Source organism: Squalius cephalus (assembly GCF_949319135.1).
Source record: "Squalius cephalus genome assembly, chromosome: 4".
NCBI classification, from domain to species: domain Eukaryota; kingdom Metazoa; phylum Chordata; class Actinopteri; order Cypriniformes; family Leuciscidae; genus Squalius; species Squalius cephalus.
Window position 1 is genome coordinate 38,776,368 of NC_137125.1, and position 27,837 is coordinate 38,804,204.

The 27,837-nt window shown below is 37.6% G+C and overlaps 1 protein-coding gene across 11 annotated transcripts in view; it reads left to right on the forward strand.

Moving 5' to 3' along the window:
• Positions 1 to 27,837, forward strand: part of ppfia2 (PTPRF interacting protein alpha 2) — a 199,689-nt gene that overhangs the window by 16,209 nt on the left and 155,643 nt on the right. For 3 of the 11 annotated variants that reach the window (XM_079870217.1, XM_079870219.1, XM_079870218.1), the window contains exon 3: positions 18,269 to 18,463. The exons of 1 other annotated variant lie outside the window; for it this stretch is intronic. The gene's annotated coding sequence lies outside the window, so the exon portion shown is untranslated. Of the gene's footprint in view, positions 1 to 18,268; positions 18,464 to 19,754; positions 20,007 to 27,837 lie in introns of those variants that run through there. 7 more of the 11 variants (XM_079870223.1, XM_079870222.1, XM_079870212.1 and 4 more) reach the window with 3 other exon arrangements.

A 27,837-nucleotide genomic window follows, 5' to 3' on the forward strand; every position in this document is an offset into this window, starting at 1 on the left:
TTTGAGAACGTAGCGTCTGCCTGTGTGGGCCAGACACAGAGACAGGGCTTCCCCCCGACACCAGCATCAATTCTTTTCTTTCCTGTAGTATTGATGAATGATTCATGAGCTGGAGGCCGAGTGGAAATTGGCAGTGTGCTTTGTACAGAGAGAATGTGTTAGAAGCACACGGGCAGAAATTAGCCACTGCACCTATTCTCAAAGACGGCTTGTGGTCGTGGACCAGTGAGGGGCTTCAGTGTAAAATCTGCTTAAGATGTTGGTCTCATTAGCTTTAATGATTTTATAATGGCCAGATGCTTGAGACTCATGTAAACCACAGCGAAAGGCCCCCTGATAGTATTTATGCAACTGAATTAGCTACTACAGGAGACGAAATCTTGCTGTTGTTGTTGAATTATTTTTGGTGCTGCAGTGTAACAGTTTCATGGATCAGTTATTGATTGTTTGCTTCATGTCTCAGTTACTATTATTTTGCAATTAAACACTGGCAGTCGGATTTGCGGGATACGTTTTTACAGTCACAAGTGAGAAATTAGTAAAATCCAAAAATGTTTTGCATTATAAAAGCATTATAAATAATTAACGTGATAAGAAACAAGATGTTGTGTGCTACTGTCAGTTAAAATTGGTGTAGTTATAAATTATAGTAGTTCTAAAACTTCTTTAACTGTGGTAAAATCACTGCATATTAGGGGTGTAACGGTACACGGAAGTCATGGTTCGGTATGTACTTCGGTTTTGGGGTCAGGGTTCAATACGAGTACAACAGGAAAAAACATCAAATCCCTAATGCTAGGTTTCTTTTCATTTATTTTGAACAGACAGTAGTGCAAAATACAGTTTGTTCCACCAAGCGGCATTTAGTACCCCCTGAGGTAGTTGGTACAGTACAGCCTCCTTTAGTGTATTAAGCACTAAGTCTTGCAAAAGAGTATTTGGTCACAATCAACTAAAAACTGAAAAGCATCCCTTGTATTATAAAAGTACAAAATCAATAGAGTTAAAACTTGTGCAGAAATGAGTTTTCTTTATTTGTGAGAGTTTAATAACATGCGGTGACAATGGCGGATGCACAAAGTTCAATATTACGCATTTTCAAGGACCAGCGGAAAGATGAGCGAGAAGGAGAAAAAGTGTCATCTACATCTGAGCCTACTTGACCTTTCCACAAGAAGACGGCACCTGAGGCATCCCATTTCCAGGACACATATTTCATCACTGGACTGTAGTGAGACTTCCACGACACAAATCGACACAATGCCATTTGATTTTGTCTCATTATAACAGCGGAAACAACTTAAAATATGTATGTTATGGTCAGACACGATATATTCAGGTAAGCCAAAGTTTCTGAAGATGTGGTGAAACAGGGATTCTGCGGTTTCCATGTGGTAGGGAGGCCTTTCATCAGGATCAGGTAGCAGGCTTTGGAGAACCGGTCTACTGCTACTAGAACACAGGTGAAAGAATCAGACTCAGGGAGGTCAGTATTAAAATCAACTCCTAGGTGTGACCAGGGTCAGCGTGGTATGGGTAGAGGGTGATGTTTAACTTCCGGTAGGTGGTGTGGTGACTTGTAGATGGAGCAGGTGGGACAACCTTGTACATATTGTTGCAGTTCCTGGGTCATATGTGGCCACCGTTACTGGTTGCAGAGGAGTGAGTGGGTTTGCTGACTGCCTGGGTGTCCTGAGCCTAAGGACGAATGAACAGATTCCATGAGGGTTAGACTGAGAGAAGATGGAACATAAGTCTTAGGCTGCGTCTCATTTCTCTGTCTTACCCCTTACTCTTACCCCTTCCCCTCGGTTTTGTGCGTTCATGTGAGGAGAAGTGGTGTCCCAATTCTCATTTTGATTAAGGGCTAGGGCCAAGGCGTAGGGCTACATAGCCCTTGAAACGAAGTTTGCGGAGGACCACACTTGAAAGAGAGGGGTAGGAATTTCCCAGAAGTGAGTCGCATAAATGTAAGTATTTTCAGCAGTTTAATGACACTCGTGTTTTATGATACTTTTAATAAAATGTTCAAGCGGTTTTAATTGTAATGTTTTTGTTTTGAATCGCTAGTTAACCGCTAGCTAGCAGCTATGCGCTATTTGCCAATGTTTTGCTTATATGGTGTCGCCGGCGCCGCCGTTAAATACAATGAAACAATGTCTTTGACTGATGGCACACAAGCGTGCAAAGATAAAGAGAGACCAGGCAATCGATATCACAACCCGAGACGACGGCATCTTCGTTTGTTTATGTCAACGCGTATCGCCTCTGTTGATGTAGCAGCCAGCTAGCGGAAAGGGAAGATGACGCAAACGGTAATCGAGTGGTGTCTCATTTCTTAGAGAAACGTTCTTCCCCCTACCCCCCTTCACTCGGTATCGAGGGGCAAGGGGAAGACGCAGACAAAGGGGTAGGGGAAGGGGTAAGACAGAGAAATGAGATTGGCCCTTATCCTCAGGACCTCCGGGCAGAGGGAGTGGCTTTAGCTATTTGACCCTTCCGTGGTCATTAAAAATCCCATGGCTCTTTTCGTAAAGAGTAGGGCTGTAACCCTGGTTCCTTGCCAAATTCCCTCCATTGTCCCTTACCAATCATGGCCTCCTAATAATCCCCATCCATTGAATTGTCTCCATCACTCTCTCTCCTCTCCACCTATAGCTGGTGTGTGGTGAGCGTACTGGCGCCATTGTACTGTAGCTGTCGTCGCATCATCCAGGTGGCAATATCCTACACTTTCTTTTTCTTTTTTAAGGTTAGGTTTTTATGAAGACGATCTCTGTAACCTCTCTCACCAGACATTCACAAAGAAGTTTTGGCCTTCATCACTCTGCGGTGTATCCTAAACCGTGTTCAGCCCTCCAGCTCTGCTTTAATGTGTGAACGTTAGCTTGAGACTGTCCTGAATGGATGTGAACGCTGTCCCCTCTTTCTCTAATTGTATTTTTCATCTGAATGGTCTCGCCGGTGGGCTTGTATGATGAGTGGTGTTGTTTTTCTCTGCCTGGTCGAATCTGTTCTAATAGAGGGCATAAGATGAGTTACAGCAAAGGATGGGAGCCATGTGTAACGTAGCTACATAAAAAGCCACAAAAAAACGTTTTCTCCGTCACGAAACCTAATCCATCAGCTCAGTGGCTCAGCGCTTAAAATCACAAGGGTGTGAGCGTTACTCTGTGCGTTGACTAAGCAAATAAGTAATCGTAACGGTACATTAAGCCACAGGATACACAGATCTTTATTACAGCGATAACTTTGTTTTATTCCTTTTTTTAGCACTTCTGTCCTTGGAGGCTTTATTTGAAAAGATGTGTTGTCATGGTTGCAGTATGTCGAGACCAGCACCATACGTAGAGCTGTATCTGTGAGCGGAATGGGGGGGGAAAACAAGACTTTGGTGAGTCATCATTGATGAGAGTGGGGAAGACCTCAGTAGAAATCTAGGCTGCAATCCACTTCCAGCCATGAGAGAGAACGATTTTGTACATGTACCATTCTTTGAAATACTGCTATCCTACTGTGGTTATACTATGGTATTCTTCCCATTAAGTACCTAAGTACCTTTTTTTTAAATACCATGCTAATTGTCTTGGTACTTTTTTGTAAGTGTTAATTATCAATGTTTTTGGTAAAATCGTTGTATTATATGAATTACCTTGGTAATACCATGGTACTTTTTGTAAGTTTAATACATCTAAGATATTTCAAATAATTAACCTACAAAAAAATACCAAAAGGTACCATGGTACCATGTTTTTTGATGGTGCAATGGTAATGCTATAATATAAATCGTGAAAGCATCATATTATGTTACTTTATTTCGAGAATATGTGCCAGGGTAATACCATGGTATTCTTTTCATAAGTGTTTTGGTACGTTTTTGTAAGTGTAATTTTCAATGTTATTTGGTAAGAGCATGGTATTATTTAAAGTACATTGGTAGCTATGGTTCTTTTTTGTAGTTGTAATTCAAGATACTTAAAATAATGAACCTACAAATAATACCAAAAGGAAACAGTGCCATCTGCCATGGAAATACCATAGTATACATTTTAAAAACAATTTATTATCATGGTATTTGAGGACATGTGCCATGCTAATATCATTGTATTCTTAGAAGTTTCTTGGTACTTTTTTGTAAGTGTATTTATCAAGGTTTTTGTTAATTCCATGATATTATTTGAACCTTGGTAGTATCATTGTAGTTTTTTTGAAGTGTAATTCATCTAAGATTATTCAAATAATTGGCCTACAGGGAAGTACCTAACTGTACCTAAGGAGATGTATCATGGTAATAGTATTCTTTAAAGTGTCTTGGTATTTTATTTATTTATTAATACCATGGTATTATTGTGTCTCGTCATAGACATGGCATAATTAGCCTACCTGTTTTGTAACTTCACATAATTCACCGACTAAGAATGAACTAAATGAACCATACTACCATGGTAGTATACATGGTATTTTTGAAAGTACCTTAGTACCATTTAAGTGTATGAATTTTAGTACCGTAGTATATTTCAAGTACCATAGCACTATGTAATACCATTACTGTACCATGGCTCCACGATTGTAATTGGACCGGGTAAATATCTTCTATCCATGTTATAAAAATATGATGATAATACCATACAGTGATTTCCAGTGTATTCTTTGAAGTACCTTGCATTACAATGGAAATATCTGGTGAGTATGAAAATAATTAGGCACTATGGTGTTTAAAAGCACAATGGTATTAACCTCTGATACTATCACTGAACCATTTATGATTGAGTGCAACAGTGGAGCTCTGTTGTGGTTCAGTTGTCATTCACACTTTTGAGGTCAATGTAAAATTTATATAGAATAAATACACTTTCGGTAACAATCACAATTGTTGTCAGACCAGTCATGTATTTACAGTTGACACCTCTACGTGACACGTCCTAATTCTAGCTGATTGCACACATTCACTGAGTCGCAGCATCTGTTTGCTCTTTTGCTGTCCCTCAGGGACTAAATTCTCTAAAATTACTCAAATTAAATTACTAAATTCTCAACGTCTTCAATCTAAAAAGCCTAATCCGGTGTCGTGAGAAATCCTACCTCGAAATCGAGTCTCCATTAGGACCTCAAGCAATTGGCTCTAAGAACTTGTAATGGGTACTGTCTTTATTGCCTGATTATAATTCCTACAAAATAACGTTATGATGCATAGTTTGAACTGTTATAATGAATGGTAATGTGTGTTTTAGTTAGTGTATTAGCATAGCATACATACACCATTAGCCTGGTAGCTTAGCATAAAATAAAGCTTTAAATTAGAAAATTTTAACTTTGCACTTAAGGCCTGGTCACACCAATGTGTATGTTCGGCACAACAATTCTCTACGAATTTTGGATGCAATTTGTCTGTTCAGACCGATTTGTATGCTTGTCACAGAGGAGAAAGTAAGTCAAACAGTATTTACATGCTTTCAAGCAGACAGTCAGATTTTTGTATTTACTTTTTTTTTTTTTTATCAAACAACAGCAAATACTAGAGAACAGAGACAAAGTATTCTGTTCATGAGCGGCGTCAGGTCAGGTCACTGTAGCGGCTCTAGGCATGTGACCAAAGGCGGTTATTTCTGAGATTATTTGCTTGTTTTGTTATCGTATCTGAAGCTTGTGATGGCCGTCTTCTTAACAGAGGCGCAGCAGCTCATTTGCATTTAAAGGGGCACACACAAAAACAGAGCATTTTTGCTCACACCCAAAATGGGGCAACTTTGACAAGCTATAATAAATTACCTGGGGGGTATTTTTAGCTGAAATTTCACAGACACATTCTAGGGACACCATAGATTTATTATTACATCTTGTGAAAAGGGGCATAATAAGTCACCTTTAATGTTGTTTGTGTGTACTTAGTATAACTTAACTGTTTGTCGATGGAGGCCCGATTTTGAGACCGGGTTACTCAGGACACAGTGTTTTCTCGAAGCACAGTTCAAATTAGCTTGCGTTGTTGTAAGCAAAGGTTTTGACTTTTAAGAGGTGTACAGGTATACTGCCGCTTCTCTTGATGTGTGATGGTGCCTTGATGTTCCTTGTTGGAGCATCCGTTATTCTGTTAGTTTACCTGTGGGTCTACTATCTGTGGATCCGTTCATCTAGCCATGGTTTATTACATCAAAGCATCATTTTTACCAACTTGGAAGATCATTTATGGCAATTTGTCTTTATGGTTCTTCACACCAAGACATTTTTATTTGTATTAACCACTTTGAAACCTTCTTAAAGATCCCATTCCTGCTTCTGTCTGAAATTATTGCAGGAAAAGCCATCATGCGCTCTTTGGAATGACCTCATCTATCTCCGCTCCAAGCGGTGCACTCTCATCAGTCCCTTTGGACATTCATACCATATCTTGCGATGAGATTACCTCCTTCTTACTCCGACCCTACCCCATACAAGAGCCCAACACACCTAATTTTTAGCCAACACTTGGTATTCCCTCCATCTGGAGACTCATGTTCATCCATTCATTCTACCCTCCTTCTCTGTTGTGTATGAACTTTGTGTCAAATCTCCCAGGACCTTTCTGTTTCCTCACCCGAATGATTTCTGAATTATTAATCCCCTTCTGCCATTGGAATTCTCCCAGGATTTCCAAGCCAGTGCCAGATAACCTTTGATGTTAAGGTTGAATTGGGCCTGAACAGGTTGGGTATATAGGGGCCAATTCACAATTAGATGGGAAGTTAATGTGTTTCTGTAGACTTGGCCTTTTCCTTTCTCTTTTCTCTTTCTCATTATTATTTTGTCTATAAAATGGGAAACAAACATCTGCTAAGGCACACCCACTTTTATGTAGATTAGTCAGTGATGTTAATTCACAAATGATAATTCTCTGTGAATAGATTCCCCTTTGCCTGTCTTAAGGTGATAATTAAGTCAAACAATCATTATTTACTCACCCTCATGCCATTCCAATTATGACTTTCTGTCTTCTGTGGAAGAAGATATTTTGAAGAATGTCCAGAGTGCTCTTCTCCATAAAGAAGACTGGGGTTGCCGGCAGTGTCAAGGTACTCAAGACTGGATTCGGTCTCAAGTCCATCTCATGCTCTTGGTCTTGACCCTGAATCAAGGACAAGTCCGATCCTGAGTACTACAACATTGCGTTTACGTTTTGTTGTCTGTGCTATCTCTTGTATATAATCTACTCTTCGACTCATCCCTCTTTGACTCGGACTCAACCTACTTAGATCTCAGCCTGGTCTCAACTACAACACTGGTTTATGAATCGCAAAAATGTCAAAAAAGTTCAATGAAATATCATTAACCAGGTAGTCCATACAACTTGTGCACTATGTTCCAAGTCTTCTGAAGCCATATGAAAGCTTTGTTTATGTAACCGAAAATCTGAAATTCTTCCCGTCCACTGTAGCTTTTAATAATGGGCGCTTGTGTTTAGTTCAAATATGCCACATTATATCTATGCCTGGATATGCATTACATAAATATGCTGCAATAAAAATAGGCCATGTCAAACCTCATTGCTTTTTGTGTCTCATAGACGCAAAAGCTGACACAATGTGTCTTGATGAACCATTTTTAAATTGAACACATGCACAAATGTGATTTGAAAGCTACGGGAGAAGGGGAAGAATTTTATTCTCATGTATAACAGATTAAAACAATTTCTGAAAACTTCAAGGGCAGCGTACAAATCAAACAGGCTATGTTTATGAGATGTTTTTTATGTTGATTTTTGAAAGCACAGAAGAAAGAAAATCAGGAACAACATGAGGGTGAGTAAATGAATGTTCAATTTTGGATGAACTGTCCCTTTAAGAACCGTTTATCATATGAAAATATTGAAGACTGATCAATCTAAGAACATATATCCCACAAAATCAATTCCTGTTCAGAGCAAAGTGGCAGAGATTTTGAAAGCATGACTCATTGATATTGAGGCCTCAGCCCTTATGACACTGCCACCATCAAACTCTCATAAGGAGTGATAAATCAACTGTCACATGTAGGAAGCATTAAGAGACCTTTAGAGGAAGCTCACGATTTCCATTAAATTGAAACTGCTCTATCTCTCTCTCCTTTTTCTCCTTGAACAGAGATTAATTCTGCTGTTCTGCTCAGTCAGGTACTTCACTCCAGTCCGATGTGATGCTCTTTTGGCCAGACTTCCTTCTCTACTGCCAAACTGTGAGTCTCTAAGGATACCTGACTAGAGCCGACTAGACGGAGGTTTTCTGAGCTAATCTGTGTGTGTCTTTGGCAGATGTAGTGTGTGTGTGAGCACTATATTTAGTGCGAAGACATAGTTTTAGTGTGTCTACACACTTGAGATGCTTGTTTTGCCCTTGTTGCTACTTTTATTGATAGCTGTTGAAGATAGACAGAAAATGATGGCTAGAAGGTGGAGGGTTTTGAAATAATGCAAACCAGAATCGAACATGCATCACCAATTTAAGCACCATAGCTCAATGTCTCAGAGGCAGTGTGTCAAAAATAAACCAAATCTTGGGGCAAAAAGGGCCACCAGTTCAGCGCACACACACACAAACACACACACACACACACACACACACACACAGGTGTGCTATTATTACCAGGTAAATGCATGGCTAAAGTAGTTTCAGGCAGGTCTTGACCGCATTACAGTTCCATGTCACTTCGCCAAATGATTTCAGTTATTTCAAAGGTTTTTACAGCCTACAGAAACAAAACCAACGACACTCAAGCAAATAAATGTATTACACAATAGGATAAAAACGACCAATTATGTCCAAGTTTTTGACACAAAATTACGTTTTATTTTGTATTATGCATTTATTAGTTATTATGGATAAGCACATATCTTTCTCGCGCTCTCTCCCCCACCCCATCACGTCTCGGATTTATCAATGAAATGAGAGGTGGAGAGCAAAGTAGTTTCTTCTCAGAGCACCTCATGTAATTACATCACAGCAGTCTCCTACACTAGTCTCCAAACAAGCTTATTTAGAAAGATTTTGGACTAAGTTAGCTGAAGTTTTAGTTTTAGCACCAACAGTGGCGTTACCGGATTGTGTGATCATCCATGGTGAATCGATCTAGATCCTGTTGCTCTTAGGATATGAGTTTTTCAAGTGTGATGTTTCTGTGATTGCTTCTGTTGAATGGGATTGAGTGCAAAAAATGTATCTCACAAAATAACCATGACAAACAATCACTCTGTGATTGCAGACTTCACCTATTTCATGCTTTCTAATTGTGAAAGTTGATAAATTAGTGCCGTTCAAGTTCAAAGGTTTGGGGTCAGAAAGATTTTTGAAAAGAGTCTGCAAGGCTGCATTGATGTGATAAAGAAATACAGTAAAAACTAATATTGTAAAAATATTATTATGATTTAAAATAACAAAAAGCTGAATTTTCAGCATCATTACTCCAGTCTTCAGTGTCACATGATCCTTTTAAATAGATTTTAAAAAAATTCAGATGATAAAACCATTTACCCTTAACAGATATGATATTAGGGTTAGGGTTAGTATATTACATAAAAATAATTAATATTACCATGATACTTTTCCAAAGAAGAATTGGGATACCATACTGCATGTCCAAATTACCATGATGGTGCCATTGTGCGTGCCTAAAAAAAGATCCTATTACCACGGCACGTCAAAAAAACAATATCATGGTTCTTTTCTTGTAAGTGTTCCAGGAATTGAATAAATATATTTTCCTTTCAGACTTAATTTTGATATAATTGGCACTAAAGCTTGTGTCAAAATCATTTCATGTTTTCAAGCTTCATTACCCCTGTCGGCTTGACGCAAGCTGTGTATGGATGCAGTTGTAGCTTTCTGTGAGTAAATATCTCAGCGCTGATACACCCCTGAGACATGGAGTGAATGTAGGGTTTGCTCCACAGGCGTCAGGTCCCCTCATGCATGTGTGTTACGTGTTGGGCATCAGAAGTCCGCCTATGTTGTGTTGCGCATTGCCCTAAACCCACCACTCAGGGCGGAACGGCCATTAGCAGCTGCCTGTCAGCGAGCTTCAGCCACCGCTGGATGGTTGCTTGGCAACTGAGACCCTACATGGCCAATCAGCATGTAACAGGAGTTTATTCTGCATAAAGCAGGTCAAGAATCACCCCTTAATTCCACTCACATGTCCTTTCTCTTCATTTCAAGGGAGCTGTGAATGCCTCAAGGACATGCATGTTTTTTGGAACACTATTCAATCCTTACTCAGAATGTTTTTATATTCCAAAATAATATGGCTACTACATTTTTAAACATATTTTTAAATTAATTAAAAGTAAGCGTGGTACTCATTTCACACTTGTATAAGCACCTAATAATAGTGAACATTTATAGGTTAACGTTAGAGCGATTGGCCATGTAAAGTGGCTAACGTTAGGCTACTACTTACATGTTTTAAAGGCCAAGTTTGAGGTCGATGAATGATTTGCCTGCAGAGTTTGCACGTCACCTTTTTGCAGTCCTTTACCCTCTCGTAATGATCTCACACTTTGGATTTCCTGCCCAACCTAATTACCACATGGACCAGCTGTGTTAATGATCTGTCCATCATGGACTACGTGACTTCATGGACTACGTGTGTAGCTATGTAGTTTCTAAGCTGTGTTTACCATCCATCCATCCATCCATCCATCCATCCATCCATCCATCCATCCATCCATCCATCCATCCATCCATCCATCCATCCATCCATCCATCCATCCATCCATCCATCCATCCATCCATCCATCCATCCATCCATCCATCCATCCATCCATCCGTATATGCTATTGGTCCCATCTTCAATGCGAGTACAATTTTTTTTTTTCATCTGTTTTATCATCCATAATTGCTTAGAAAAATAGCATAACTCTCCTCAACAACCTGCATGATTTGATTTGAGATATCCCCCATCTCCATAGCACAAATGTTTGGAACTAACTATGAGCCATGTTTAATGCTTAAGGTTAGGGATTTAAAAAAATATGCCTTAGCAAGCTGTGCTATAAGAGTACGATAGCCGTACTTGCAAGTGGACTCTTAGCAATAAGCAGGGCATCTTCTCATTTACATTCTCATCACGCCAAGATGGATAAACACAATGATGAACTAATCTAGGATTGCCTTCAGCGTGAAAAGATATGCAGCATTTTATCTCTGATTAAAGTTAATCCTGTCTGTAGTGTATCTGAGTGTTCTGAGGTGTGTCTTCACAAGAGACATCATTTCTCAGGTCTTGCAGGGTTTAGCCATCTCTTTGGTAATAAAAAAATGTAAAAAACGTATTTACGGCATACATCTCTCTACATCCAAACACCTTATCTGTCTGCAGATTGATATCACCAAAACGGTGCTTCTTTCAAGCAAAATCCCCAGAGGTTCTGCTGCAAAAAAACACCTTGCACAGATTGAAGATATACATCATATCTGGACACTCAAGATGTGGAATGTTTTATTCATGTCACAAGTATTGTGAAATAGATAGAGGCGGGTTTGTTTCAAGGCTAGTGACTAGCAGTCTTTGAATTTAGACGTTTGGAAGGCCTGATGCATTGTCACTTGAAAGCTTTAGTGCTTTAGTGACCATTTTGTTTATTGAGTCCTGTCTCAGATTTGGAGGAGACTTTTAAAGTTTAGTTTACCAAATAACATGGTGGGAGGACAAATACGAATATTGTGTTCGCAGTGTTCTAGAGAGGAACTGAAACAATCTGGCATCTTTTATATTTTAAAGTATTTTTCCACTTAAATTTTTTCGCAGAAAAATTTATTTAGTAAATTTGACCATTTTAAATGATGAGACTCACATGGTCATGTCAGTGGCCTAGAAAAAGTAGTTTTATTCTCTTTATGGGTGGCCATCCCTCGGGGTGGTGGTCACGATTAGATCACATGACAAGCTGAATGCTACACACTTTAACTGCATCCTAATTTGTATCTGTTTTTAATAGTATCACACTTGTCAATTTCCAGTGAAGTTCTGAAATGTGCGTCCATGCATGGAATGTGGCCTACTATTACACACAACCCCTTGCACTAAGGTGTGGAGTTTGTGATTTGTTTCAGTTTAAAAAGATAAAGGGATGCCAATATAAGTAGACTTTCTTATAATCTGCAAATACTTCATGGTATGCATGCAAGCTTAGATGCGACCTGAATCTTGGTACTTGGTACGTTTCGATAGGGAATAAATTTCCCATCGTGGACAAATGAAAATTCTGTCATTATTTACTAACCCTCGTGTCATTCTGAACTTGTATGAGTTTCTTTCTTCTGTTGAATACAAAAGATATTTTGAAGCATGTTGGTAACCAAACAGTTGCTGGTCCCCGCTGACTTCCATAGTATGAAAAAAAAAAAAACACACCAGAAACTGTTTGGTTACCAACATTCTTCAAAATATCTTCTTTTGTATTCAACAGAAAAAAGAAACTCGTATGAGTTTTGATTAGAAAAAACCTATTACTTTAAACCTAGTTTTGATTACTCAGGGTGAGTAAATGATGACATATGTTTTTTCTCTTTAACTACATGGGTGGCACACTCTGAGCACATTTCTATTTTTTTGTTTGTTTGTTGTTTTTTAGAAAGCTCAATCATTTTCTTCAACAAAAGGTAAGTGTGTGGTTACCAAACAGAGAGAACAGAGCTAGTTAACAGCCTTGGAGAACTGGGATCCCCATCCGGTCTGAAGCCAGTGTCTTTTGTCACACACCACAGTCCAGTTAGCTCCCAGCTGCAAGGGGCCAATCTGTTTGAATTCCCCGTATGGTTTGAGTTTGCTCTCATTTTCTGTCTCTTTACTGGAGTTAGGGAAGCCCACCAGTGCTTTGGCAACTAAGCCCTACAAAAATGAAGAAAAAACACAGGTGGAAATACATGAGCAGCCTTTCTGTGTTTGATATGTAAATGTTCATGTTGGTAGGAGCTGCTAATTAGAAGTAGAGATAAGCGTCCATTAGTTTCCAGCACATATTTCAAGACCAAACCCTTTATGACCAGACCCCCTTTTTTTGGAATAAATTAGATGGAACTTTAAGGTAACAAATGCACAATAGAACTTTTTTATATCGCTGGATGCTTGTTGTTTCTAAACGCTTATAGTCAAAGAGATTTGTTAGATCTAATGCTGTTCTATTGTGATTCGAGTCTTGTGTGAGTGAAGATGGGAAAGGGTATTTTCTGCATTGATACTCTTTAATCGAGAATGAAAGCTGTACTATTGTTTATTTGTACATTTAAACACCCTGGCAACAATCACATCCAGATCCAGTGCTGATTTGTTCTTGAGGTGGTTTTTAGCATTTACATTTATTAATTTAGCAGAAACTTTTATCCAGATTGTCTTTCAAATACAATATTAGTGTTAAGTGTAAACACTAGTTAGTTAGTCAAATCCTTTCAGAAGAGGTGTGATTTCAGACATTTTTTGAAGATTGTATGTTGGGATGATGGGAAGTTTGTTCTATGATTTAGGGACAATGATTATTTCTGAGTTCTGTATGCAGCAGCAGACGATTAAATTCAATATGTACGGCTTTCAGCACTAGTGGTGGGGACTTTGATTCATCCCAGTCTCTTTTAAATCTTTTCATTCTGAATCTGTTGACCAAAAAGATTCATTTGCTTATTTGTTTAATGGCTCTTTCTGTAGGCAACATCATTAAACCAGTGAGTCACTTTTTGTGCGTTATGAGTGAACCATTTACTCAGCTAATTCTGTGTCTTTCACAGCCTAAACACATTTTTAGCGTACTTACAATTTTGGTTCAATAATATTTAATTTTTCCAGATCTATTAGAAAAACAATACAAAGCACTTCGAACATATAATGATTTGAATATATCTTTCCTATGATTTCCTATGATATACAGTACTGTGCAAAAGTCTTAGGCATGACTTTCTTCAAGCATCTCGGAGATGTTCCCGCAGTTCTTCTGGATTTAGTCTGTCTCAGTTTTTTCTGTTTCTTCATGTAATCACAGACGGACTCGATGATGGTGAGATCAGATCATACCGGCTGTTGTCAGACTCTTTGTGCATACAGAAATCTCACTGGATTATTACAATTAATGGCAAAAAGATTGTTTGGAAATGTAAACTGATATTTCCTACTGACACACTACAGCAAAAGATATAAATAACTGACTTAAAACCATTTTTGGGGACATTTTTGGGGTGGGGATATTAACATGCCTAAGACTTTTGCACAGTACTGTGTATATATATATATATATATATATATATATATATATATATATATATATATATATATATATATATATATATAATTGTGTCAATGTTAGTAAGTCTTTTAAAATATTAGAAAAATTTACCTTTTTATTACAAGGCAAGTTCTGTTCAGGTTGTAAAATGCCATGTGACATGATTGTCTAATTCATGACATGTTAAAACTAAAATGTGTACACATCTATGTTCTATTCAAACTGTAAGGGAAATGTATAACTTGTATGGCAATAGCACACCTCTGCTCAACAGGTTGCATGGTTTGAGATATTTTTAATGTCTGTTGCATGGACAAGTTACACACTGAAGTTTAATATTTAGGGGTTTGTTCAGCTGCTGGCCACCATTTTCATCAAAATATTAAAAATCTCAACAAGCATCTTAAATTACCAATTTGCCCCCTGAAGGAGATCATGATGCTTCATATGTGATTATTATGCAGAGTGTGAGTGTTGATTTACATTAATGTTGTATAATCCAGAAAATTGGATTAGCAACAGTGGAATTAATCCTTTCCACACAGGTTTAAAGTGTTAGATAACAAATCACCTGAATTTATTAACAGCTCATTCGAGCAGCCTTATAGAGCACCCATCAAACTTTAACACAAATGAAAATAATAAGACACGCTCTAGTTTTTATTTCACTAATTATTATTGTTGTAATTCTGAATTGCTAGTTTTATTGCCCTGTTCCTTATGATATCCATAACTGTGATGAAACAACTTTACTACACAGCTTTATGAGGAGTTTACATGGTTGTAGTCATGTAATAACTTGGCCTCCGCTGGGAGGACACAGATACAATGGTTTATCAGGAAGTAGGGTCTCGTAATCCCTCTCCAACAGCTCTCAAACACCGGCCTAGTTCATCCGCACCTCTTCGCCGCATCAAACACACGCATTCAAAACACGGAGATGTCCTTTACAGACCTCACAGAAATCACAAGAGCTTATCTATTCTCTCCTCTCACACACTAGTCATATGTCGATTTGTGTTTCGGTAACCTGAGTCACTGGTGTGAAATCAGCAAGGAATTTGCTCAAGCTGAGCAGGAATTAGACGATACAGCACGATACCGCTACAAATGTGAAACCTTAAAAAGAGCATGTAAAGCTGGAGTAAATGTCAAGCTTGATAAAACACATTCACTTTGATCTTTAAAACCCCTAGATGCAGTATTCAGACTCTCAAAGCAAGCGAAACTCGACCTAATGTGCGACTGTTCCATGTTTATTAATATTCAGATTTTCTGTTTTAGCATCAGCATTTCTAAAGGCTGAATATCTTTGGCAGGACTGGAGGATGTTTTAAAGAGATAATTTTTTTTGACACTTCTGCCTTTTAATCATCCAAGTCATCTTGAACCAGTATGAACTTCTTTCATCACAAAAGGACATGTATTATACACTCATCGGCTACTTTATTAGGTACACCTGTTTAACTATTCATCAACACAAATATCTAGGGGTGTAATGATACCCTCATGTCACGATTCGATACATATCACAATACTGAACTCACTATACGATATTATTGCGATACTCCAAGATATATGATAAAAGGTTAACAAAAAATGTACTGTTTATTAAACTGATAAATTTGATATTACATTGTGCGTATAAATAAATATTCTTGGACTTGGTGCTGGAAACCCAAAGCACAGGACAATAGTTATTTTAGACGAATATGTTTCTCTGTTACTGACTAGATGCATTTAAAATAATGTAGGCCACTTTTGTTACACAGATATTCCCCTATTGCATTATTATACATTATATTCAACATTATATATAATATTTTAATGTAGTACTGACACTAAAACTCTGAAAACTTAAATTTTTTCTCACTTTGAACTTTGAACGTGGCATGGTTGTTGGTGCCAGATAGGCTGGTCTGAGTGTTTCAGAAATTGCTGATCTACTGGGATTTTCACTCACAACCATCTTTAGAGTTTAAAAATATAAATATAAAATATCCGGTGAGCAGCAGTTCTGTGGGTGAAAATTCCTTGTTGATGCCAGAGGAGAATGGTCAGACTGGTTTGAGCTGATAGAAAGGCAACAGTACCTCAAATAAGCACTCGTTCCAACCGAGGTCTGCAGAAGAGCATATCTGAATGCACAACGTGTCAAACCTTGAAGCAGATGAGCTACAGCAGCAGAAGACACACCGTGTGGGTGTCAGTCCTGTCAGCTAAGAACGAGAAACTGAGGCTGGAATTCACACGGGACACCAAAATTGGACAATAGGAGATTGGAAAAACGTTGCCTGGTCTGATGAGTCTCGATTTCTGCTGCGCCATTCAGATGATAGCATCAGAATTTGCCATAAACAACATGAAAGCATGGATCCATCCTGCCTGATGGTGGTGTAATGGATTGAGGGATATTTTCTTGGCACACTTTGAGCCCCTTCGTCCCAACTGAACATCTTTTCAATGCCACAGCCTACCTGAGTATTGTTGCTCACCATGTCCATCCCTTTATGACCACAGTGCACCATCTTCTGATGGCTACTTCCAGCAGGAAGCTCACAAGGCTCAAATCATCATTCTTGAACATGACAATGAGTTCACTATACTCAAATGGCCTCCACAGTCACCAGATCTCAATCCAGTAAAGCACGTTTGGGATGTGGAACAGGAGATTCATGTCATGGATGTGCAGCCGACAAATCTGCAGCAATGTGATGCTATCATGTCTCAATATGGACCAAAATCTCTGTGGAATGTTTCCAGCACCTTGTTGAATCTTTGCCACCAAGAATTAAGGCAGTTCTGAAGGCAAAATGGGGTCCATCCCCATTCTAGCAAGGTGCACCTAAAAAAAGGTTGCTGATGAATGTACACTCACCAAGGCTGCATTTATTTGATCAGAAATACAGTAAGAACAGTAATATTGTGAAATATTATTACAGTTTAATGTAAGTGTTTTCTATTGTAATATATTTAAAAATGTTATTTTATTCCTGATGGCAAAGCTGAATTTTCAGCATCATTACTCCAGTCTTCAGTGTCACATGATCCTTCAGAAATCATTCTAATATGCTGATTTGCTGCTCAAGAAACATTATTATTAATGACATATTTTAGTATTTTTAATGTTATAAACATTTGTGCTGCTTAATATTTTTGTGGAAACTGATTCTTTGAAATCTTTTGTGACATTATAAATTGTCTTTACTGTGAAACTTACAAAATCGTATCTATATATCTGTCCGTCCTTCTAACTTTGTTTTTTCCCCTCTCTGCCTCAGCTGTGGATTTTAGTCACTCAAATCACTGACATTTTTTTCAAAGGCAGTTTATTTTTATTTATTTGTACAAAATATATGTACAGATATAATATAAAAAATGTGAAGCCATTTACATCAAGTTACTGCCTGAGATGATATTATCCTTACAAGAGGGGATTACTACAGTATTTGTAAAGATATGTGATCTATTTATTTCCAGTGACTCAAGAGAGAAGTACAACATAGTGTTGTTGATACAGCTCAGCTCTCTCTCTCTCTCTCTCTCTCTCTCTCTCTCTCTCTCTCTCTCTCTCTCTCTCTCTCTCTCTCTCTCTCTCTCTCTCTCTCTCTCTCTCTCTCTCTCTCTCTCTCTCTTTAAGGAATTCGTCCCTTGCCACAAGAGTTCAGCTCATCACAACCATGATCACTTGGTCCCTATAGGGAACATTTGAAGTCAACATGAAATGGCTTTCACAACCCATTTTTACTTCCCTTAATGTGACATGTTTGCGCAATGGGCTATTAATAGCTATTAAAAAGCTATTGGTTATCATTATCCAAGATCCTACTCACTTAGGTTACATCAGCCAATTTTAACTGCACAAATTCCACTTTGCTACTATCCGGATTATTAGTCCATGTAAACGCAGTGTTTACACTCTTAGAGAAGTCTACTTGTGATTGGCTTATAGATGTTTTGGCATATTAAACTAGGAAAGGATAAACATGTTTTTATTTTAAACATGACTGAAATGCCCAGGTTTATGTTTGGTTTTCGGCTCTTATTTAGGCTCAGCTCACTGTTATGACCGTGGACAGCAGTGCTTGGCTCCTCACTGGAGCAGCACCATGGACAGCGACAAGCCCGCCAGCCTAAGGTCTTCCCTGCGGGAGTGACACTGCACACACTGCATCTCTATAGTCTCTAACATCTGTCCATAAAGAATATCTGTCCAAAAAAGGAGGGACATTCTAGCTGCACCAGGTCTGTTTCCTTCTGTAGTCACTCCTTAACATATTTTGCTTAATTGTTCATTACTCTTTGGTGCTTTATGATCTGTGGTGTAGTGCTCCCTGGAGCCACATTTTATCAAGAGACTGTGTGCTTATAAATTTCTGCAAATGACATTTTGTGCAAAGTGGACAAAAATTGTTAAGGCAGTTATACAATTGTTAACTCTGCTATACAGAGAACTTATAACATTTGCAGTTTTTTTAAGCATACAAAAATATTTTTTTTTCTACAATATGCAATTTAATGTCAATATATATATATATTTTTAAATCACAGTGACTAGTACTCACTGCAAAGGCGTAAATGCCAGTTCTTGGTCTCAGCTGTGGATTTTAGTCAAACAAACCAAATCTTCCAAAGTGTTTTTTTTTTTTTTTTTTTTTTGTCTATTTAAAATAGAAACCTTTTGTAACAATATACACTACCGTTCAAAAGTTTGGGGTCAGTAATTTATTAATAAAAAAATAAAATTAATACTTTTTTCAGCAAGGATGTGTTAAATTGATGAAAAAAAAAGAGATTTATATTGTTAAAAGATTTCTATTTTGAATAAATGTTGTTCTTTTTAACTTTTTATTCATCAATGAATTCTGAAAAAAAAGTATCAGTTTATTAAAGTCATATATTTGGTCAGCCATTAGAGAAGGACTTAAGGATTTTATAACATTTATAAAATAAAAAAAAAAAAAAAAAAAAATGTGTATCCATGTAAATTTTGAGCTTCAGCTATCCGTGGCAATGGCATGAATAAGGATCTGCATACCGAGTTGCATGTCGTTAGTTTGATGAATCGTCGAAGTTCGAACGATTAAAAAATGACTCATAATAAACAGTGATCGCTTATCGCCACCTACTGACTTAACGATGTAATCTGCAGTAAGAGTCACTGAACGACCGATCATTTCGCCTCTGCCATCGAGAATCTTTACAACAATTGGTTATGTGGTTTTCGCTTTCTGTCCAACAGTAGCCTCTGGTGCAAACACGCACTGAAACATTCACTTTTGCAGTTTTTGCATTGGTGTTTTATGTGTATCAGTCATTTCTATGGAGTTATGTCATGGTGGATTCGGGTAACATAAATAAGACGATGTTTTCTAAATTTTTTAAGTATTCCTAAATGTTAAATAAAATACACAAACCATTGTGCTTACGTAAATATGGAAACGAACGCTCCGGAGCTCCTACTATTTGTTGGAAAGCTGCAACTTTAAGACAGAAGCGAACTCCCCCTCTTTTCTTGAACAATGGTCTCTACCAACCACCGCTGCTCTCGCCGCTGAATCCTTAACGTGCCATTTTATTACTAATGGTCATATCTGGAAATCAAAATGTCATCGATATACGGGACAGTATCAGGTTTCTGAGGATGCCAGCGGTGGATATTCATGCGGGTTTCTCCGGACCAGTGCTGATTTTGGCCAGTGAAGCTTCCTTGTAGTGAATCGGATGATTGGAGCAGCTGTGCGCTCGCGCTTAGATTGCAGCTGTCATTGATATTGCATAGTGAACAGTGAGTATAAGACAGCATGCACAGTACAACACAACTGTCATTGTGTCTTACTTATGTGTACATGCAATATTCTTTGTGCACCATTCTCAAGGTGATTTGGAAATGCCCGTTTAGTGACAGGAAACTTCCAACAGATGTGAGAGGTTTTGCTGTAGTAACAGAGATCAATGAATGAATGAATGCATGAATGAATTAATGAATGAATGCAAGTATGTTCTGTTGAACTGATGATAATCTTTCATATCTCATACAGGGAAAAGCTGTATAGATCAATGGAAGACACTGACAGAGAGAAAAGAAAAGAGAGAGAGGAGGGAGGGAGAGAGAGAGAGGCAAAGACAGGCATGATGTAATGCGCTTGAGACAATGGTTGAGGATTCTCTCAAATTAGAGTCACAGCAGCGGAAAAGGCTGTTTTGAAAGAGATGAGATCACTATAACATGCCGGCTTGCAAGGTGTACTGGGAATGTCATGGGAATTGTTCTTGCATCTCCCGCTCGCCTGTGGTCCGGCTGTAATGGACCTTATTCACATGTGCTGCTGGACTGAGTGAATGTGAACGTGATGCTCTAATGTACAAATGCTTGGCTGTACAATCAAAAAATGTTTGAATTATTACAGCATGAAGCTTTTATTGAAATTGGAATGGTTAATCAACACATTTAATTGTGATATTACACAATTTATTTACTGTCACCTTTGCCAGATTGTGCTAAAATTGTCATGGCATCACATCGTGTCTATTAAAGGAAGTGTGTGACTGTTCAGTGCATTTTTTTAAAAGTATAAAATATCTTGTAGTAACCATCAAAATATTCCTTTAAGTTCAAGTCCAAAAAAATGATGGATATAGAACCAATCACACAGTACTATCTGCTTTCAAACTTGCCACTTTGCGGACACTAAACATTTAACGTGGAAGCAACTGGGTAGTATGGATGGAGAATCATGGCCTCTAATGGTCTGTACTGTAGACAGACAGGCTGAGAATAGACGGCCTCCGTGTCCCACTGACCCTGTTGGTTGTGCTGGTGTGTAAAGTCTGCCTCAGCCATTTTTCGCTGTATTTTATCAAATGTACAGCTGGTTTGTATGACCTTGGCAAGGGGGTGCGTGGTGGAAAGGATCTTTTTCACACCAATGAATGTGTGCGGGTTGATTAAAGGTTATATCAGTGAAAAATACAGTCGAGTCCAGTCTGAGACTAGCATTCAAAATCAGGGATTTAAAATCTAATTCAAATCTCAAAATAAACAAAAACATGTAAATATAATATTAAAATAATTTTTTTTAATATAATGGCATAATAAATGAGAAACGTTTAAGATAACTAGTCTGAAACGCCGTTGAAAACCTGGGATTATTATTTTTTTTTTTTATCTATTTTAAATTATACTAGTGCTGGGCAACGATTAATCGCGATTAATCGCATCCAAAATAAAAGTTTGTGTTTACATTATATATATGTGTGTACTGTGTATAATTATTATGTATATATAAATACACACATATTTATACACAATTTATATTATATATAAATATAAATATTTTATATATATATAGATAACACATTTTTCTTAAATATATACATGCATGTGTGTGTATATATATATATATATATATATATATATATATACACAAAATAATTATACACAGTACACACACATATATTATGTAAACACAAACTTTTATTTTGGATGCGATTAATCGCGATTAATTGTTGCCCTGCACTACTTCATATATTTCAATTATATTTAATAAATAAAAGTAATGACATCAAATAAATAAGAAATGTTTAAAATGACAAAAGTCAAATTAAAGTAAATTTGACCATGTGAATAAACTTGTGCAGTTCATGCTGTAAAGATACAAGCACATACCAAATTCACACCAAGACATTTTAAAATTCATGTACGTTTGCTCAAAAATTAAGTTTGCACTAAAATTTCAATTCAATTATATGCTGATAATATAATAAAAGCATTTGCATTAAATGAAGAAAATCAAAATAGTAGCACTACTCTTCACTCAGACTGTTGGACCCCACTGTATATCAAATGCAACATTATATCATCATTTGTGTGGTTGGTTATATGCGGTATATTCTTGTATCACCACAAAAATCCACAGATTTCATTGAACTCACTCACCTCAGCCCTCCCTTTCCTCTCACGCTGTACCTCTCTTTCTCTCTCCCTCCCCCCACAGCCATCCATTCATTCAAGACAGTGTGTGTGGAATATGATCGCTCTTGTTGTCATCATTGGGGCTTTTACTCTGGGCATTGTCTTGCTCTCCACTCAATACTGTGATTGAAATGTGGGTTTAAAATACAGTGTAGAGCACTCTCACACCCATTGAGAAGTCTTGGGCTTGTGCCCATCTGCATTACATTTCAGTGCAGGATATGCCAAATATCCTCTAAATATTCCATGCCCTTGACCTTTTGTTAAAATGTGAGCAGTGATGTGTTAGCAGTCAATAATCCACATTCCTTTGTTCATTTATTCAGTCCAGCCCACATGCTTGGACCACCACTGTTTACAAATCCCCTACTTGCAACTTGGTACAGTCCATTATTGGATTATTTGACTCTGTTTGCTCATTAACTAATCATGAAGGGCTTGATCAGCAAAATATATTATGGCAAAAATCTGCAGAATGGATTTAAACACCTTTATTTAACCAAAATGTTGTGTAATTCCTCTCTGAGGTCCCAACATTGATCCCTTGGCCTTGAGCAATGTAAGAACATTGCCACTGTCCTTGTTGGATCACAAGTAAAATATCATAAAGCAATCGATGCCCAAAAGGGTCATTGCATTCCATTGTTCTTTATGTTCATTGAATACCAATATGTATCTTGTAGGCAGAAGTTGAACTCTGGATCAAGTTTTGAAGTCGTGCCAGCCTCACTGCTGATGTCTGATGTTAGGGGCTGTTTTGTGTTATGAAATATAGATGGGAGTCTTCTTCTCTTAAGATGCTGTAATGGCTTTTCTCTTCCCCTCTTCCAATCCTGCTGCGTCATTCTTTCTTTTTTCCTTTCCTTTCTTCCTGCTGCTTCCGGTAACACTTTATTTTGATGGTTCCCTTTAGACATTCTGTTGACTATAAGTAATGGTTACATGTCAACTAACTCTCATTAGAGTATTAGACTGCTTAATGTCTGCTAAAACTTGTGGTCTCAAAACAGACATTCTACTGACTATAAGTCACTCTGCAAGTATATCAAATTATTCTACTAACCCTAACCGTACCCCTAACAATCTACTAATACTGAATTAATACCCTAATGTAAGTTAGTTGACATGCGGGTGCAACATTACTTATAGTCAACAGGATACATTTCTAAAGGGGACATGCGTTTGCTTTTGATTGTTTTTTTTGGTTCAGTTTCATTCATTCAAGCTTCATTCATAATTTTTCATTAATATTTATTTACTAGCATGTAGGAATGTACTAATAAATTTCAGCGACTGACATTTTCTGCAAAATGGACAAAAAGTGAGACAGTTTGATGCTACAGAGAACTTGCAACAATTTTTGCTCCTCAATATGCTATTAATGGGCCCCTATTATGAATTTATGAAAATGACCTTTCATGTAGTGTGTAACATAGCTCTAAGTGAATGAAAACATCCTGCAAAGTTTTAAATCTGAAAGTGCACCGTATATAAAGTTAATTGTCTTTCAAAAGTAAGAGTCGACTCTAAAAAGCAATGAAATGAATCGTTTTTCAAACTAGTCATAAGCCGTTTCGTTGTGACGTCAAGACGAGACATTAGCATATTGCCCATCTACTTATTGCGCACGCAGACACCAGGGAAAACTTGAACCTCAAACATCAGCTGATTCCTGTGGATGCTGGATAGCATCATGTCAAAAAGACACTGTGTTCTACAATGTGTAGGTAAAGCCAGTTTTTTTTTTCACTGCCCAAGGACGAACATGTGAAGAATCAGTGGTGAAAATTCATCTTTACCATGATACCACTGCAGTATAATCTTAAACTTTTGCTGTGTTGCCTTTATTTCACTGACGACTGCTTCTCAAATCTCAGAGTTCAATGCAGGATTCACAAACCGCTTGCTCTTGAAAGATGGTGTTCAAAATACTTAGTTTTGAGTTTTATATTGTGTAGGTCTCCTGCTAACTGTTTAACTCACATTATTACTGTCTTACTGAAATACTTCTGCTGATCAGTTGTGGGCCACTATTACCTATACCTGTCTATAAATGCAGATTGTCTGTCATTCTCACTACTTTGAGGAAATACGTTTTACCAACGTTTATGTTACATCAGTCATTCACGCTAGAGCTCGGCTAATATATACATTGCATACATGCACTGTTATTGATACAGTTTCCACGTGTTCACCACAATATATTAGAAAAATACTCGGTAAATTAATCAGTTTGTTGATGGACATGCTCTTGTTAATGCTGATGGTGAGGAATTACAGTTGCAACATCTCATATAATGTACCTCAAACTGAGTAGTGTATCACCGAGAAATGTCCTGCTCGAGTCGTCCTTGCGATGGAGGTTCGGGTTGAATAACTAGTTCTTCCAGTGTTTCATCATCGGACTCGCGCTCTCACATTGATATGGTAAAAACGACGTCATTGTTCGTTACTGTGTTTAGTTTACGGTGTAGGAAGCCTCAGGACAGCTGACGTTGTTATGGCAATGAGCGGAAAGGCGGGATTTAGAGAGATTGATTCATCTGACGAGCCGTTTGAGAATCATTGAAAATGTGGTGATGTGCAAATGTATATTATGAGGAAATTAAACAGGTTTTTGACCTTTGATGCATGTAAACCTGTTGTAGGAGACTCCAAAACAACATTAGGAAACTTTAAAATAGCATAATAGGGGCACTTTAAATGTCCTAATATTTTAAAAGAAAATCACTGATAGACTAGTAGAGTGACGGAGAATAAGGATAAATTTGTCAGGACATTTGTTTCATTGATTTTTCCCTTACCCATGCTCGCTATAAAAGGGCATAAATGCAAGCTCTTGGTTTCATTTGTAAAAATTAGTCACAAAACACTCAACAGTCTTCCCCAAAAGATTTTTTGAGAAGTAGCTGTTTTCTTTACAGTTTTATTCATAATTTTTCTGTAGTGAGTGAAGACATATAAAACAGTCAAATAAACTCAATTACAGTATCTCACAGGAAATAGATAATGTGAGCTCCAGTGCCTTCACACCCATTGGTAGTCACCTTATTAAGTCACTATGCAATTGCATAAAGTTACAATTTCCTCAATTTAGTTGTATCACATGTGGTCGATGTTGCTTGTGCCGTCTGTGTCAAACAACTGGCTCTGCCTGTTTTCAAGGGCTAGTTGTTTGTAATTATTGATTAAACAAAAATGTATAAATGTGTTTAAAGTGTGTAATTTAACAGGTGCATAAACGGGTATATAGGCTAAGCTAACAAGCTAATCAGCTAGCAATATGCTGAGAGATTAACTTTCAAAATGTCAGCTAAATGAAAAAACACTTGTGAATTAACATGATAGGCAAGCATTATGTAATTGACAGGATAATTAGCCAATAACAGTGACGTAGAGGCTCCTCCTCATGACCTTTTGCCTGTATCTTGCCATTTTCTCCCATCACATTTATGACACACTTGAGGAAGAAAACGTTCTATTCTATTCTATTCTATATACAAAGTCTCATCGGAGCAACAACTGCTGTAATATGCTGAGATGTTAGCTTGAGAAAATGCCATCTGACTAAAAAACAAGAACGAGACATGTTTAATTTCATCTGTTATATCAAACATCAAAAATAAAAATCAAAGCAAAAATCCATTGTTCTGATTATAGCTATGACTATAAATAGTTGATAAATCATGGATGTATCATATATGATTCTGTGTGGTTTCAGTATATGAAAGTTGTTCAGTAAACTGTTGACTTGCTCATGGTTGTGCTCACTGATCATGTGTAATAGTGACGTAAGAGGTGGTTTGTAAGCTGGCACATCCAGTCTAGGGCTGCGTTCCAGTCCAAAATTGTCATGCCCTTCACTCGCTAACTTCCCTCCATCTCATTCACTCGGATGTACGTCATTGCTTACGTTGCACGAGTGCCCACTACTGGCGGAAACTGCAATGGGCTGAATTGGAACGTCCTAAGCCCTTGATCACTTGGAATCAGCAGAGGAGTTGATTTATTATTTAAATTTGTTTAATGCAGCATCCAAATGTATATAGGTGTGTTTGGGTTGTTTTAAAAAATAAATATATAATTCATATATCATAGAGTTGTTTGTTGTGGTGGTGATTAGACGAGCTCTGTGGTGACGTCACAATCGTACTGCATTGTGGGACATATAGTTGCCTGAAGTGTACATATGAAGTAGACTTGCTCCCTCGGTCAAAATCGAGGGAACGAGGGTCTGTCCATATAAACTTCCCTCGTCCACTTCACGAAGTGGAACGCACTTCAAAATGGCGGCAGGGATTCCCCCGAGGGGAAGTGCTTAGGGAAGTTTGCAAGTGCGTGTCTAAAAGTGGACTGGAACACAGCAGTCTCTGACGTCACTCTCTGAGTGTGACTCAATGTGTCAGTATTGTGTGAAAATAAATCTAGGTCTTTTTCCCCCCTTTGTAGCCAGATAAGTGTTCAGGTATGTGTGTGAGTGTTTGTGCAGTGATTGAGAGGGAGTCCCACATGAATAATTTATTGATTGGCATATGGCATTGAGACGTTGCTTCTTTTCCAGTTCCTTTGTCTCTCTCCTCACTCACTTCTCTCCGTTGTATCTGGATATTCTTGCGGTACTCTTGAAACATCAGAAAAAAGCTTGACTTTGACTTTTGCTTTGGTTTTGATTTGTCCCTTGCTTATAGTGATTCCACTGCACTTTCATCTCAATTCAATAACCGTCTGGTGTACACTAATTCTTTTTTTTATTGAAAATTGTTTTCCTGACCAGAAAGCTCTAAAGGCCAGGGGTAAGGAGTGGTGGTGATTGTTTCGTATTGGGAAATTGATATTTGATCAATAACTACCTCGAGAACAGTCGCCAATGTAGACTGAGACAGATATGAGAAGATGCTTCCAGATTCACGAGGCCCCATTTACAGATTATTTTAAGTAATTTCAGGTTCTTTTCAAATTTGTACAGTACATGACAAAAAGTGTTGATTTCTGAATAGATGAGTTGTTAAATCTGTAATTAGTCTATCCATTTCCACCAGTTTAACCACTCTGCACCATTTAATCAACTGCACCATTTTCTGAGCAGTTGCGAACATGATAGATGGACATTATGTAATTGACAGGATAATAAGACAATCACAATGAAGTGGAGGCTCTTTTTGACTGTTTCTCATCTCACATTTACGGCACACTTAAAGATCTAAGAAAAACACACTTTATTATTGTTTTACTATTCTATTCTAGTCAGTGTTATTATTATTAACAAACTGAAACTTATAAAATAATTTCTGTTAATTAAAATAAAGCTAAAATAAAATATAAATATTAGATGAAAAACTTAAATAATTTTTTTTTTTAATATAGCTGCAAGGAGCAATTAACGGGGTTCAAGCACTTTAAGGCCTTTAAGCACATGCGTAAAAAGGTATTATGTTTTATTTAGCAAGCCTGTAACCACATAGATCAATGATGGAAAAGACCATTTACGGCCAAAACAGGCAATTACTAAGGAAATATATGTTTTAAAGCTTTTTAACAGTTATTGAGGTAGAGCCAAAAACCTAGGATTAGTTTGTGAATGTAGGTTTAATAAACGATTCGATTGACAGCGGTGGTTCTTGAGGCCATATGGTATGAATGTCAT